This window comes from Danio rerio, chromosome 2 (assembly GCF_049306965.1).
Source record: "Danio rerio strain Tuebingen ecotype United States chromosome 2, GRCz12tu, whole genome shotgun sequence".
Classification (NCBI taxonomy): domain Eukaryota; kingdom Metazoa; phylum Chordata; class Actinopteri; order Cypriniformes; family Danionidae; genus Danio; species Danio rerio.
Window position 1 is genome coordinate 26,503,859 of NC_133177.1, and position 12,515 is coordinate 26,516,373.

Here is a 12,515-nt window from a genome sequence, read left to right on the forward strand (position 1 = left end):
CCAGATGTGCAGAGCCTCTCTCCTTCTTTCCGTGCATTTAATTAAGGAGCTTGGATTGAGGAGATCTTTCTTCATCATTAGTTTCCCCCAAGATCCCATTTCTCCCTCGAAGCCCAGCTCGCTGCCTGGTGCCAGCGCGAGACTTTGCTTTTATTATTATTGTTATACTCTGCCCTTAAATCTGCCACATATCGAAACCTCGAGTCGTTGTGAAGAATGAGGGTTTTTGCCTTTTTTGAACGCAAGGAAACAAAACTAGGCCTGTATAGGCTACAAGAAACGTTTTTAATCAGCCTCCATTACATGATTTTCTTTATGTGCTGGACTTAAGGCTATATCTGTGAATACAGATAAAGCAGTACATTTCTGCCCTAAAACAAAATTACAGTAGGTTAATAAAACGTCATCGTCGAGCAAGCTCTATATTTTACCGAAATGTAGGCAATAAAAAAAAATTGTAATATAGACTGAATAAAGTAAAATAATCAGCATTGGAAAAGTTAAAGAGAAGCCTATTTGTTGGCGTATGATAAAATATCACAGCGGTTGTTTTTAATGAGCCGTACTTGCAGTGCATTATTAGGAGGCAAAAGAAATATTGGTCGTGTGGTAATGCTAATATCAGTGAAGATCCAACTAGCTATAAAACAGACTATTTTTGTTCACTTCAATAGGCTATATTTTGTATCTTGCCATTAGGTTTGTGGCAATCCGTCATACTTTTTCCTTGCCTAATTGTAAAATATAGGCTAGGCCTACAGCTGAAAAGCTGAATGAAGTGAAAACTTTGAAACTCTGATCGAAACATTGATATCTCATTTAACGATATTTTAAAAATGACAACAGACACATATAACAATGTAGCCTAAGTCGTAAATAGCCTACTGATTTGCTTATTGTTACATTTGTTACCTCAGGATTTTAGAACTACATTTCACGAACGTTACAGTCAGGAAAATAAACATTGCAATATAAACATATGAATATTATTGTATTCTAATCTATTATAATAGACTATCATATATATCTATATGAGTATTCTTTAATCAGTTTAGACTTTTCGATCAATCACAGGCCATGGCCCATAGCCTACATTTAGGTTGGCCTAAAAAATTTGGCAGGTTATAGTCTAGGCTATTAATTCATGTTATTTAGCTAAATTGCATTTTTATATTTTTTCTGTAGTTTTTTTCTCGCTCAGTGATGTGGTTTGTCAGCAACACAGAGCACGATAGGCTATCATAAAATGAAACCCGTTTTGTAGCAGTTCTGCGCAGATTATTTGTTAAATTGATCAATCCACGTTCATCCAAATCAATAGGCGCTTATCAGGATAATAATTATGATCTTACAAGGATCCTGATGTAAAACGTTCCAGAACTGTTTATAATAATCATTGTAATATCTAATAGGCCTAGTGTGCATTACAAAAAAGGCGGTCTTATATCCCGTTACTCATAACATGCTTTTATATAGATGCACAATATATTTGGAGAAATGCATAACATTAAACAAAACAAGTGTATAAATTTAGGAGCCTAATAAAAAATAATATAAGGTTATTTAATTAACATTTTTGCCCTAGGCCTATATTCTTAGAAATGTAAAAAATACTTTTACTTTTTAGGTTTTCTAATTTAAAACATGTCTAAAACTAAATTCAAAGCACTTTTAATCCGCAATTACATTTTACAAATGTCTCGCAGTTTACATTGTCCAGCTGTCTTGACTTTAAGTCTCCTCCAAATGCACGTAATAAAGATGTAACTTTCCCTTTCAGCGCGCGATGAAACTTGTCCAGTAGTTATTAATGATTTATTGTAATCCAATTATTTTAACTAATTTCGTTTACATACTGTGTCAAAAGCTACAATCTATAACTAATGCGTGGCCAGCGGCGTTATAAATAAATACTGCGCTGTATTTATCTCACAGTCTTTTTACGTCTCATGTTACACTTTTTTTCCAAGCTGTCTGGAGAGAAAGCGGCTAAATTAAAAGCAGATCTTGTAGAGTGCTTCTCTATGAAGATGAAATACTGCGGTAGCAAGCAAATATCTCACGCTTAATTTTTTAAATTAAAATAAAATAATTAAATAATTATGATCAACCCTTTTAAAAAGAGCAAATAAGTAACGCACCTGTCTTGAAGTTGCCTCAAAAGTTTTTGAGTTTTATGAATAATCATATTTCAAGTATGATCTGCAGAGAAAATAGGTGATTTTGTAAGTTTAAATCTTAAAACTTTAAATCTAAATTCCACATTTAAATGTATTTTTATAAAGGACCTCTTGTAACATGTTAAGTGATATAAAATGATAAATTAAAATAGCATAAATTAACATGTACACTGAAAAAAATTTATTCATTTGTATTTACTAAAAAAACATTAACTTTGTTTTTTATTGATTTTAAATATATTACAGAACCCAGCAAACAGTACAAAATATCAACTTTTATGATATTTCAGAATGTATTTCCCACCCCCAACATTTGTTAGACAAAAATTACATTTAAAATAAATTATAAAACAGAATACTATAAAATATTTTTAAAAAATACAAATAAAAAACAAACAAAAAAACATTATTACATTGAATTTTAAATTATAGTCATCTTTCCGAAGACATCCAATTTTTATCTATATTCATTTAGAAAAGAATTGAATGGACACCTCCCTTTTTCAAAGTCTCTGCTTTACCTGTGATTATGTATGTTCATTTTTCAAAAGCAAGATTATTAGACATTTTCTTTATTCATTGTGCAAGAACAGGTCTTAGGGTATTTTTCCATACCAAAGTTATAACACGTTTAGTTTGTAAAAAGCTGATATCTATAAGTTTTTTTTTGTTGTTGTTTGTTTGTTTGTTTGCATTAACTGACACATTTTCAGGATATTTAAGCAATTAACAAAGTTTTGGTTCCAAAGGAACATATTTTTCAATCATTTACAGACCACACCAAGCACCTCATCTATTTATTTTTTAAGGTAAGTGGTAAGCAATACATTTATATGGGCTACATTTAAACAAATGAATTAAAGCAAAGTTCAACTTAATTTGTTTGTTTAAATTAAGCCCAAATAAATGATTTGCAACCACTTACCTTAAACAAATTTGTATATTAAATTAATATTTGTTTGAGTGTCAAAAACTGGTGAAATTAGATATAAAATGTATAAATTAAATTCAATTACAAATTGTGTGGAAAAACAATTTGAAAAAGAGCCAAAAACTGTTGAAAAAGAGTCACTTCTATGTGAAGGCATGTTAGTTTAGACTAAATGGCTTGACTTAAAAAAAAAAGTAAAATGCAAAAAAAAAAGTGTTCATTGAAATTAATAATAAAAAAAATATATAAAAAAAAATAAATTGGTGAAAAGTGATCAGTGGAGAACCTCTTCCTTCCTACTGACTGAAAAGCATGCCCCCAAAATAATAAACTTATGAAAACAGTATCAAATCTAAAACAACAAACAACAGATCCCAAATACAGAGAGTGATCTTATTAATGTTTTGTTATTCTCTGACTTCAGTGCTGCAATGTATAGCAAATGGGCCAATAACAACTCTAACTGCAGAGCTGAAACACAGCAACAATGCTCATTTACTTTATATTATCCTCTCGACTGTCTTTGTCCATGATATATTGATCGTCTTGGCCTGGACAGCAACATTTAAGAATCACCTCTTCACATTCCAGATAGCTCACGGGACTTAAAGCTGTTTGGAAATTAGGCTCATTCTTATATTAACCCTATGACCCTGCGGGACGACGGGCTGAGGCCACGAAGAGGCAGGCCAAGGTAGCTAATTGATGGGCATCGCAGAGGGGAGAGAGCATGAAAAGATAAACAAAATTAAGAGCGATGATGAATATCACCTCTGAAGGAGCGAGAGGCCAAGAGGAGCAGTCATTTATTAATGGGAAGTGTTAGGCCATTAGCCCAGTTATTGAGTGATGAAGGCCAATGGCAGCGTGGAGGACTCAGATCACAGGCGGTGATACGAGCAGTGCAGTTTCCCAAAAACAGATGTAAGATGACTGCGCAGATTGGATCGCTAATCCAATTTTCCCTCATTTGTCTATTAAATTCAGATTTTATCTGCAGGCTTGGTTTCAAAGCTTTCCTCTTTTGGCTTTGGATTTTTATGGTTTCAGGAGCAGAGCCTGTAACTTAGACAGAGATGCGAGACAGTTGTTGTGGATCATGGTTGGAGAATTACTTAGCAATTTATGTCCCTGAAAGTGATTTTCAGAGGCATTTTTTAATTTTTGTACATTTTTAGTTAATAACTAAGTGTTTTCTATTAAGTCAATTACTATTTCGTTTATTTACAGAAACCTATAAACTGTTCAAATTTGCTGTCTGTAATAACAAACAATAACATTCATTATTTTTCCTTTGACTTAGTCCCCTTATTCAACAGGGGTCACCACAGCGAAATGAACCGACAACTTGTCCAGCATATGTTTTAGGCAGCAGATGCTCTTCCAGCTGCAACCCAGTACTGGGAACATCCATACACACTCTTTCACACAATTATACTACAGCCAATTTAGTTGATTCAATTTACCTATGCCACATGTCTTTGGCCTGTGGGGGAACCCGGAGCACCCGGAGGAAACCCACACCAATACAGGGGAACGTGCAAAGTCAACACAAATGCCAACTGGCCCAGGCAGCACTCGAACCAGTGGCCTTCTTGCTGTGAGGCAACAGTGCTAACCACTAAGCCATCGTGTCGCCACAATCAATAACAGTGTTTATTAAAATAGTGCAGGTGAGAGATTGATTTATTGAATTATTTATTGGTAAAGCATTGATATATCCCACTAAACATTAGATTTCTGATAATTTTTATCACAGTGGGCACCTTGATGGTTGCACATGCAATCTGGCACTACATGCAATGCTTTTAAATAACCCTGTCCCTAACTGTACCCCCTTACAGGGACATTAGCTCTAATGAGTGCATGTGTCTCATTGTGCGAGTCTCAGATTGCATGTGCAAGTCTGCTGCCAGATACTGTTGCCTTGATGTCAAAATGAGATGATGTAATGCATGATGTTAAAATGCAAATCGATTTAATAAAAACATTGACATCCATAAAACATCCAATCATCCCATTTTGATCACCAAAATAACAACACAAAAAGTATTATAATGTAAGAACAATCTGAAAGGTTCAGTTCCAGATTCCTAAAGTACACTGGATTTTTTAACCTTACAATGCATGTAAACGTGCATGTCAAAACTATATTAAATTCACTGTCCTGTAATCAATTTTTGACTTTTTTTTTTTTTTTTTTTAACGCCAATATTTGTTTTCACTTCAAGTTGCCAGCTGGGATATTGCATTCTCTTTTTCTCTTCTTTGGGAAGACTGGCATCACTTCTCATGTTGCCCTCAAACGTAATAATACAATCATGTTGTCTGTATTTAAATTTTTTGATTTGTGTTGCAGTACAAATATCAATATGTAACAGCAATAGATCACCGAATGCAATCATTTGGCATCAACGATGCAAAATGTAACCCACGCCTACTAAACAATCGTGTGCCATTTAGTCCAAAATGTATAAAAGGACGAGGATTTTGTTTTAAATAATGTAAACATTTTATGTATATTCTACTAAATATTTCAGTAAGAGATTACATTTAAGTTTTATTACGCCATACAAGACTTCCTTTAAAGATGTTTGTCATTTCACACATTTTGGAATTTGTAATGTGAACACACTACCTGATTTATTTAAAACCAGAACTGTGTGTATAGTTGTGTGAACTGCAGTCAGTGTGTTGGGATGCTACTCAAGCTTCAGACCTACCATTAATGCGAATTGATTGATTGATGTTTCCCATTCAGAAAGATCAGAGCTGCACTTGAAACTGAGAAATAGCAGAGGCATTTAAGTGTAAGCAAACTTGACTTTAAGGTGCTTTGATTCAGTGTGGATATATTATATTATATTATATTATATTATATTATATTATATTATATTATATTATATTATATTATATTATATTATATTATATTGTGTTGTGTGTGTGTATGTATGTATGTGTATATATATATATATATATATATATATATATATATATATATATATATATATATATATATATATATATATATATATATATATATATATATACTTACACACACACACCCACACAGTTGCAATCAGAATTATTAAACCCCTTTGAATGTTTTTTTTTCTTTTTTAAGTATTTCCCAAATGTTTCCCAATGTTTAGCAGAGCAAGGAAATTTTCACAGTATGTCTGATAATATTTTTTCTCCTGGAGAAATTCTTTTTTGTTTTATTTCGGCTACAATAAAAACAGTTTTAAAATTTTTAAAAGCCATTTTAAGGACAAAATTATTAACTCCTTTAAGCTATATTTTTTCAGCTTGTCTACAGAACAAACCATCGTTATACAATAACTTGCCTAATTACCTTAACCTGCCTATTTAACCTAATTAACATACATGTAGTTAAGCCTTTAAATGTCACTTTAAGCTGTAAAACAGGGGGGCTAATATTTCAGGGGGTTTAAAAATTCTGATTGCAAATATATATATATATATATATATATATATATATATATATATATATATATATATATATACATACATACATACATACATACAGTATATACAAAACACTACCTGACAAAATTCTTAGGTAAGGTAAGTTTTAGGAAAATTATTTACAACAGTTAGGTCTGACTTTGCTTAACAGAACTTAACAGAAATAATGTACAGTATAAAATTTAATGTCATGGTGCAGTGGAAAATAATTATTTTGTGTATGATCCCCATGAGCTTGGAGGACTGCATCCATACATCTCTACAATAACTCTAATAACTTATTAATAAAGTCATCTGGAATGGCAACGAAAGTTTTCTTGCAGGACTCCCAGAGTTCATCTAGATCCTTTGGATTTATCTTCAATGCCTCTTGCTGAAGAATTTGCCCTCTCCTGTGGTTTGTAATTTAATGGGCAGCACAAATGTCTTGATACCTCAGGTTGTTGATGCTGCCATCCACTTTGCAGATCTCTCGCATGCGCCCATACTGAATGTAATTCCAAACTATGATTTTATCTTCTCCAAACTTGATTGATTTCTAGTGAATCTTGGGTCCATGTCGGCTCCAATAGGTCTTCTGCAGTATTTGTGATGATTGAGATGCAGTTCCACAGATGAATCATTGGAAAAATCTACCGTCTGCCACTTGTCCAAATGATCAAGATATCAAGTTAATATTTGTTGCTCTTGCAACTGGTATACTTTTCTTGAATTATTTCTTAATTTTTGTTAATTTTGTTGCCATTTTTGTGACACTCCCACATTAATTTGTATGGGATTATATGAGAAAGGGAGCAGTTTAGAGCATGTTAGAACTTTAAAAAAAAGCTCACACCTAAGGTTCAACTTCACAGCACTGCCTATTAATATCTAATACAGATTCCTGCAGACAGAACGAGTGTTAGTCACAGTGTGAGGACTTTCTCTGCGCCAGACTGTGCTGGCACAATGAGGAGATCTGATGGAAAACACATGGCTCCATCAATGAAAATATGATAATTGTGTTTCTAAGACTGAATACATTACTAGTGTGTTAAGACAAAAGACGAATTCAGGCCAAATCCATAAAGCCATAGTTCTTTCTAAAATGATGCCTGAAGACAAATGTCAAATCAATTTGTCATGGCACACTGAGAGGAAGCAAAAATGGGATATTAGGGAAAAAAGACTGTATAATTTATTTATAAAATATGGTGTAAAACTTGTCAAATGACTTTTTACAGTAATGTTTACATGACATCGGGTGTCATGGTGGCGCAGTGGGTAGCACAATTACCTCACAGCAAGAAGGTCTCTGGTTCAGTTGGCATTTGTATGTGGAGTTTGCATGTTCTCCCCATGTTGGCAAGGGTTGGCAAGTGCTCCGGTTTCCCCCACAGTCCAAAGACATGTGGTATAGTTTAATTGCATAAGCTAAATCGGCCGAGTGTACGTGTGAATGCAGAAGTGTGTGGGTGTTTCCCAGTGTTGAGTAAGTGGAAGGGCATCTGCTGCATAAAACATATGCAGCATAAGTTGGCGGTTCATACTGCTGTGACAACTCCAGATTATTAAAGGGAATAAGCTGAAAAGAAAATGAATGAATGAATATATATATATATATATATATATATATATATATATATATATATATATATATATATATATACAATTGAAGTCAGAATTATTAGCCCCCTTCGATTTTTCTTCTTTTTAAAATATTTTCCAAAAAATATTTAACAGAGCAAGGAAATTTTCACAGAATGTCTGATAATAGTTTTTCTTCTGGAGAAAGTCTTATTTTTTTTATTTCGGCTAGAATAAAAGCAGTTTTGAATTTTTTATGTATCATTTTAGGGACAAAATTATAAGCCCCTTTAAGCTATATATTTTTTTGATAAATCTACAGAACAAACCACTGTTATACAATAACTTGCCTAATTCCCCTAACCTGCCCAGTTAACTTTATTAACCTAGTTAAGCCTTTAAACGTCACTTTAAGCTGTATAGAAGTGTCTTAAAAAGTGTCTTTTAAAGACAAAATAAATCAGTTATTAGAAATGAGTTATTAAAATTATTATGTTTAGAAATGTGTTGAAAAAATCTTCTCTCCCTTAAACAGAAATTGGGGAAAAATAAGCAAGCGGTCTAAAAATTTAGGGGGGCTAATAATTCTGACTTCAACTGTATACATAATTTTGTTCAAAGAACCCAGTGAGGCCGCTCTCTGAAAAAACCTGAGCAACATGTGTTATCCCTGGCCATTTTAACACAAAATCCAGAATCTTGTAATTGGCATCAAACACAACCTGAACATTGATGCTGTGAAATGCTTTTTTACTGACATATGCCTCCTCATTTACAGTCGGAGCAATTATGCGAACTTGAGTGCCATCAATGGCTCCAACAAGGAAAGAGAAGGTTCCAGGGAAGGCCACAATCCTCATAAAAGCTGCTTGCTCTTGCTCTATAGTTTGGAGGTCACTTGGAAAGTCAATGAACTGCCTTATTATGTTTGGTGTTGTTAGTGCTGCTGCTGTAGTGCTGTTTATGACTCTGCTGACTGTGGATTGTGATGGGCCTAAGTCATTGCTGATGCACTGTTGCATCTTTCCAGTTACCAAAAAAACGCAGTGTCATTATTACCTTCATTTCTGCAGTTAAGGCATTGTTTCGTAGAGTGTGAGAAGTTATTGCATTTCTGACTAGATTAGTTACAAAAAGAAAACCTTCACGATCAAGTTTTAGCAAACCCCTGCCATTATTTAATTGCAACACATTTTTTGTTCCTGAAATATGCGTGGTCTCCTCCACTCTGCTGCCATCTTGTTACTCCTAACTAGGTTAAGATGCATCCCAAACACTCCTAAAAATTCAGGAGCTAAGACCAAGTCTTAACACTTAAGAACCTTTATAAATCACACTTAATCTTAAGTCTAGAAATAAAAGTAAAGTGAAGTCATTCTTACAATTTTGACACACTTAAGAGTAAAATTCTACACTGAGCAGCTTTATACATACAGCCCCTGGATACATTGGCCCCTTTTAGATCCCAAAGTAGGAAAACCCAGAATTCTTTCATCTAAAACTTTCATCTAAAAGTCCTTAATAATTTGTATTGTATTTAAAAAAAAACGGCAAAAAAATGACAACATACAATAACAATTTAAAACAAATGTATATTAATAAAAATAAAAAAAGATAAGCAAATAATCTGCGCTGTGAATTGCATTATGTATCATAAATCATGTATGCATGTAATCATGTACCATAAATCATGTTTAAACTATTTTAAACACACATCCTTTGATATTTTTTCTGGGAAAAGCTTTTAATTTATAAAATCCATCTATTGCTGAGCATGACAGAAACCTGACATGATTTATAGACAGGAAATTGCCAGTTGGGTTTTTCCCCAAGACAAGGTTAAAGAATATCAAGCCAGATCCAAGAACACAGCAGCTTGAGTTCAGAGGTGCTTTTGGCCCTCAGCTTCGACAAAAAGATATTGCATTATGCTTGATAAAGAAAGGCTTTGGGGAAACAGCCAAAGAAAAAGAACATGAATGTACTTGCATATGTGTATTACACTCACGCACTGCCACATCTTTGATTGACAACCTTCACTAATCACTGTGTTTAAAGAGTCCACATGCTCAAAAACCTTGACCTCACTCCGGAAGACGTGTCTCTCTTACTAGCTTCTGATAGCTTCTTCGCTCCTGTTCAGTGCTTTGATTTCCTTTGTGTGTTTGCAGCTCTCAACATCTGCTGTGAGTTTGGGATGCAGAGACCTTCGATGGTGCTCTTTTCAACTCGTGAACCAGGCCTGGACAGACCTACGTTGGAACTCGTTGCACTGACAAGAGACAGTCAAGCAAACATGAGACATTCTCTGAACGTTGCAAACCTCGTCTAAAGGTATCTATTTTTAATGTTTGCTAACATCACTCAGAAGATATCTTGATTTCATCTGCTTTATACCGTTCTTAACGTCAGTGGTCACTTGTTGGACATCCCCATTTTGTCTGTTTTATAGTGTTTACTGGTGTACTTATGTCTAGGGCTGCACAATTCTGGGTAAAATAAGAATCACAATTTTGTTTTGCTTAAAATCAAGATCATGACTTTCTCAAGATTATGTAGATGTAAAATAAAGGTTAATAAGAGTAGGCTATTATTATTGTTATTATCAAACATATGGTAAAACAACAATAATATTGGGCCTATGTGTAGCTCCACTGTTGGTTAAAAGGCTACATTTTGTATAGACTTGGAGTGGTGGATTTGAATAAGCTTTATATAAGTCCTGGTCGTTAATGCGCAGTAAAGGGATGGCATCAGAATACAACTCTTCATAATTCTGAAGTTGAATATTTATGTTTGAGACATATGCTTGCAATCAGTCATTGACAACATTAATAGGCCATTTATTTTTCACTGGTAAAATGAGACATTTGTCATTATCAGATTCCCTCTTGCAATATATTTAACATTATACAGGCTATATAAAGGAAAAAACATGCTTGTCGTTATCATAACTCAATGATCATAACTGCGATATTATCATTTAAATGATGTGCACGCTTTTGGTTTCACTTTCACTGCTGAGTGCACTCATGTCATGACAGCTGTCGGTCTGAGAAAAAAACATACTTGCAAATCATACTTCCCGCGCGGCTCCCAAATGATCGCTCTGTGCAACAAACTGAACGTTATTTACAACTTTATTAGCTGTTATTCACAGCCTATGCAAGTTCTGTTCACTAAAGTAGACATCATTTGTGCCCCTGGACCCTTTCTTGTTTCATGATTGTGTCTTCTCGGTAGTAAACAAACAATGCATCAGCTCACATGTGATTTCGCATTTTTTTAAAAACATTTTTGGGTGAATTTTACCTTATATATATATAGCATGTGACACTTCTAATGTCTTATGTTAGAATTGATTATGTTTACCCAGCAGGCACACAACATAAGACGTTAATATTAGGTTAGAATTAGGTTGTGGCGTCAGGTTACCTAAATTCAATGTCTAGCCAGCGTCTGACAACATTATTTTGACGTTGATATTTGGTTGATTTTAGGTTGTGTTGGAAAATGACCAAAATCCAATGTCGAGTCAACATCTTAAACCAACGACATATTGACGTCAAATACTGACATTTATTCATCAGGTATGACAACCAAAATCCAACATCTGATAGATGCCATAGTGGCAACGTCCATACAATGTCAAACTGTAACATCATTAGACGTTGATATTTGGTTGATTTTAGGTTGACGTTGGACATTAACGTCGCCCTGACGTTGAGTCCTGACATCAACCTGATTTTAATTTCCAAACAAAATGCAACGTTCCCACGACATTGGGGTACGATGTCAATCTAACATCCTGTGCATGCTGGATAATACAACATGCAGTTTGGCTATTGGGTAATGTTAATATATAATTCATTTAAGATGGTTGTGCATAGCATGTGGTCTTAAACATTTGCCTAGACTAAGTAACTTCAAAAAACTGTAATAAATTACATTACATAAACAGGAGTCTTTTAAACAATACCATTTTCAGCGTTTAGCTATTAACCCTCTACTCCACGCTTTATAATAGATCTATAAATAAAATATTTGAATGTTTTTCTTTTCTTAGAAATTAAGAAATTCTTTCTTTTTTTAAATTAAAGTGCTGTAAAAATTGGGGAAATTTTTTTTAATGAACTTTCCTTATAATTAAAAAATTGTTCTTTGAAATGTTGTTTGTTTTGATTTAATTGATTTAATTACTTAATAACTTGATAAATACCTTTTTGAGTTGTAAATATGTCATCATAACTTACTGGAGAGGAATTCTCAGATTTTTTGGGGGATCTGACATGAGTTGATCCTTTATTTTTATTGAAATTTTCATTTGCATTTAGCAACTACTCACAATA

General features: G+C 33.6%; 1 long non-coding RNA gene across 7 annotated transcripts in view; it reads left to right on the plus strand.

The window, feature by feature from the left end:
• Window positions 1–12,515, plus strand: part of LOC103910044 (uncharacterized) — a 55,145-nt gene that overhangs the window by 18,305 nt on the left and 24,325 nt on the right. For 4 of the 7 annotated variants that reach the window (XR_012391676.1, XR_002455905.3, XR_012391666.1 and 1 more), the window contains one exon: window positions 10,338–10,500. This is a non-coding gene — a long non-coding RNA (uncharacterized lncRNA). Of the gene's footprint in view, window positions 1–4,430; window positions 5,283–10,337; window positions 10,501–11,666; window positions 12,331–12,515 lie in introns of those variants that run through there. The other 3 variants (XR_012391678.1, XR_012391657.1, XR_012391686.1) reach the window with 2 other exon arrangements.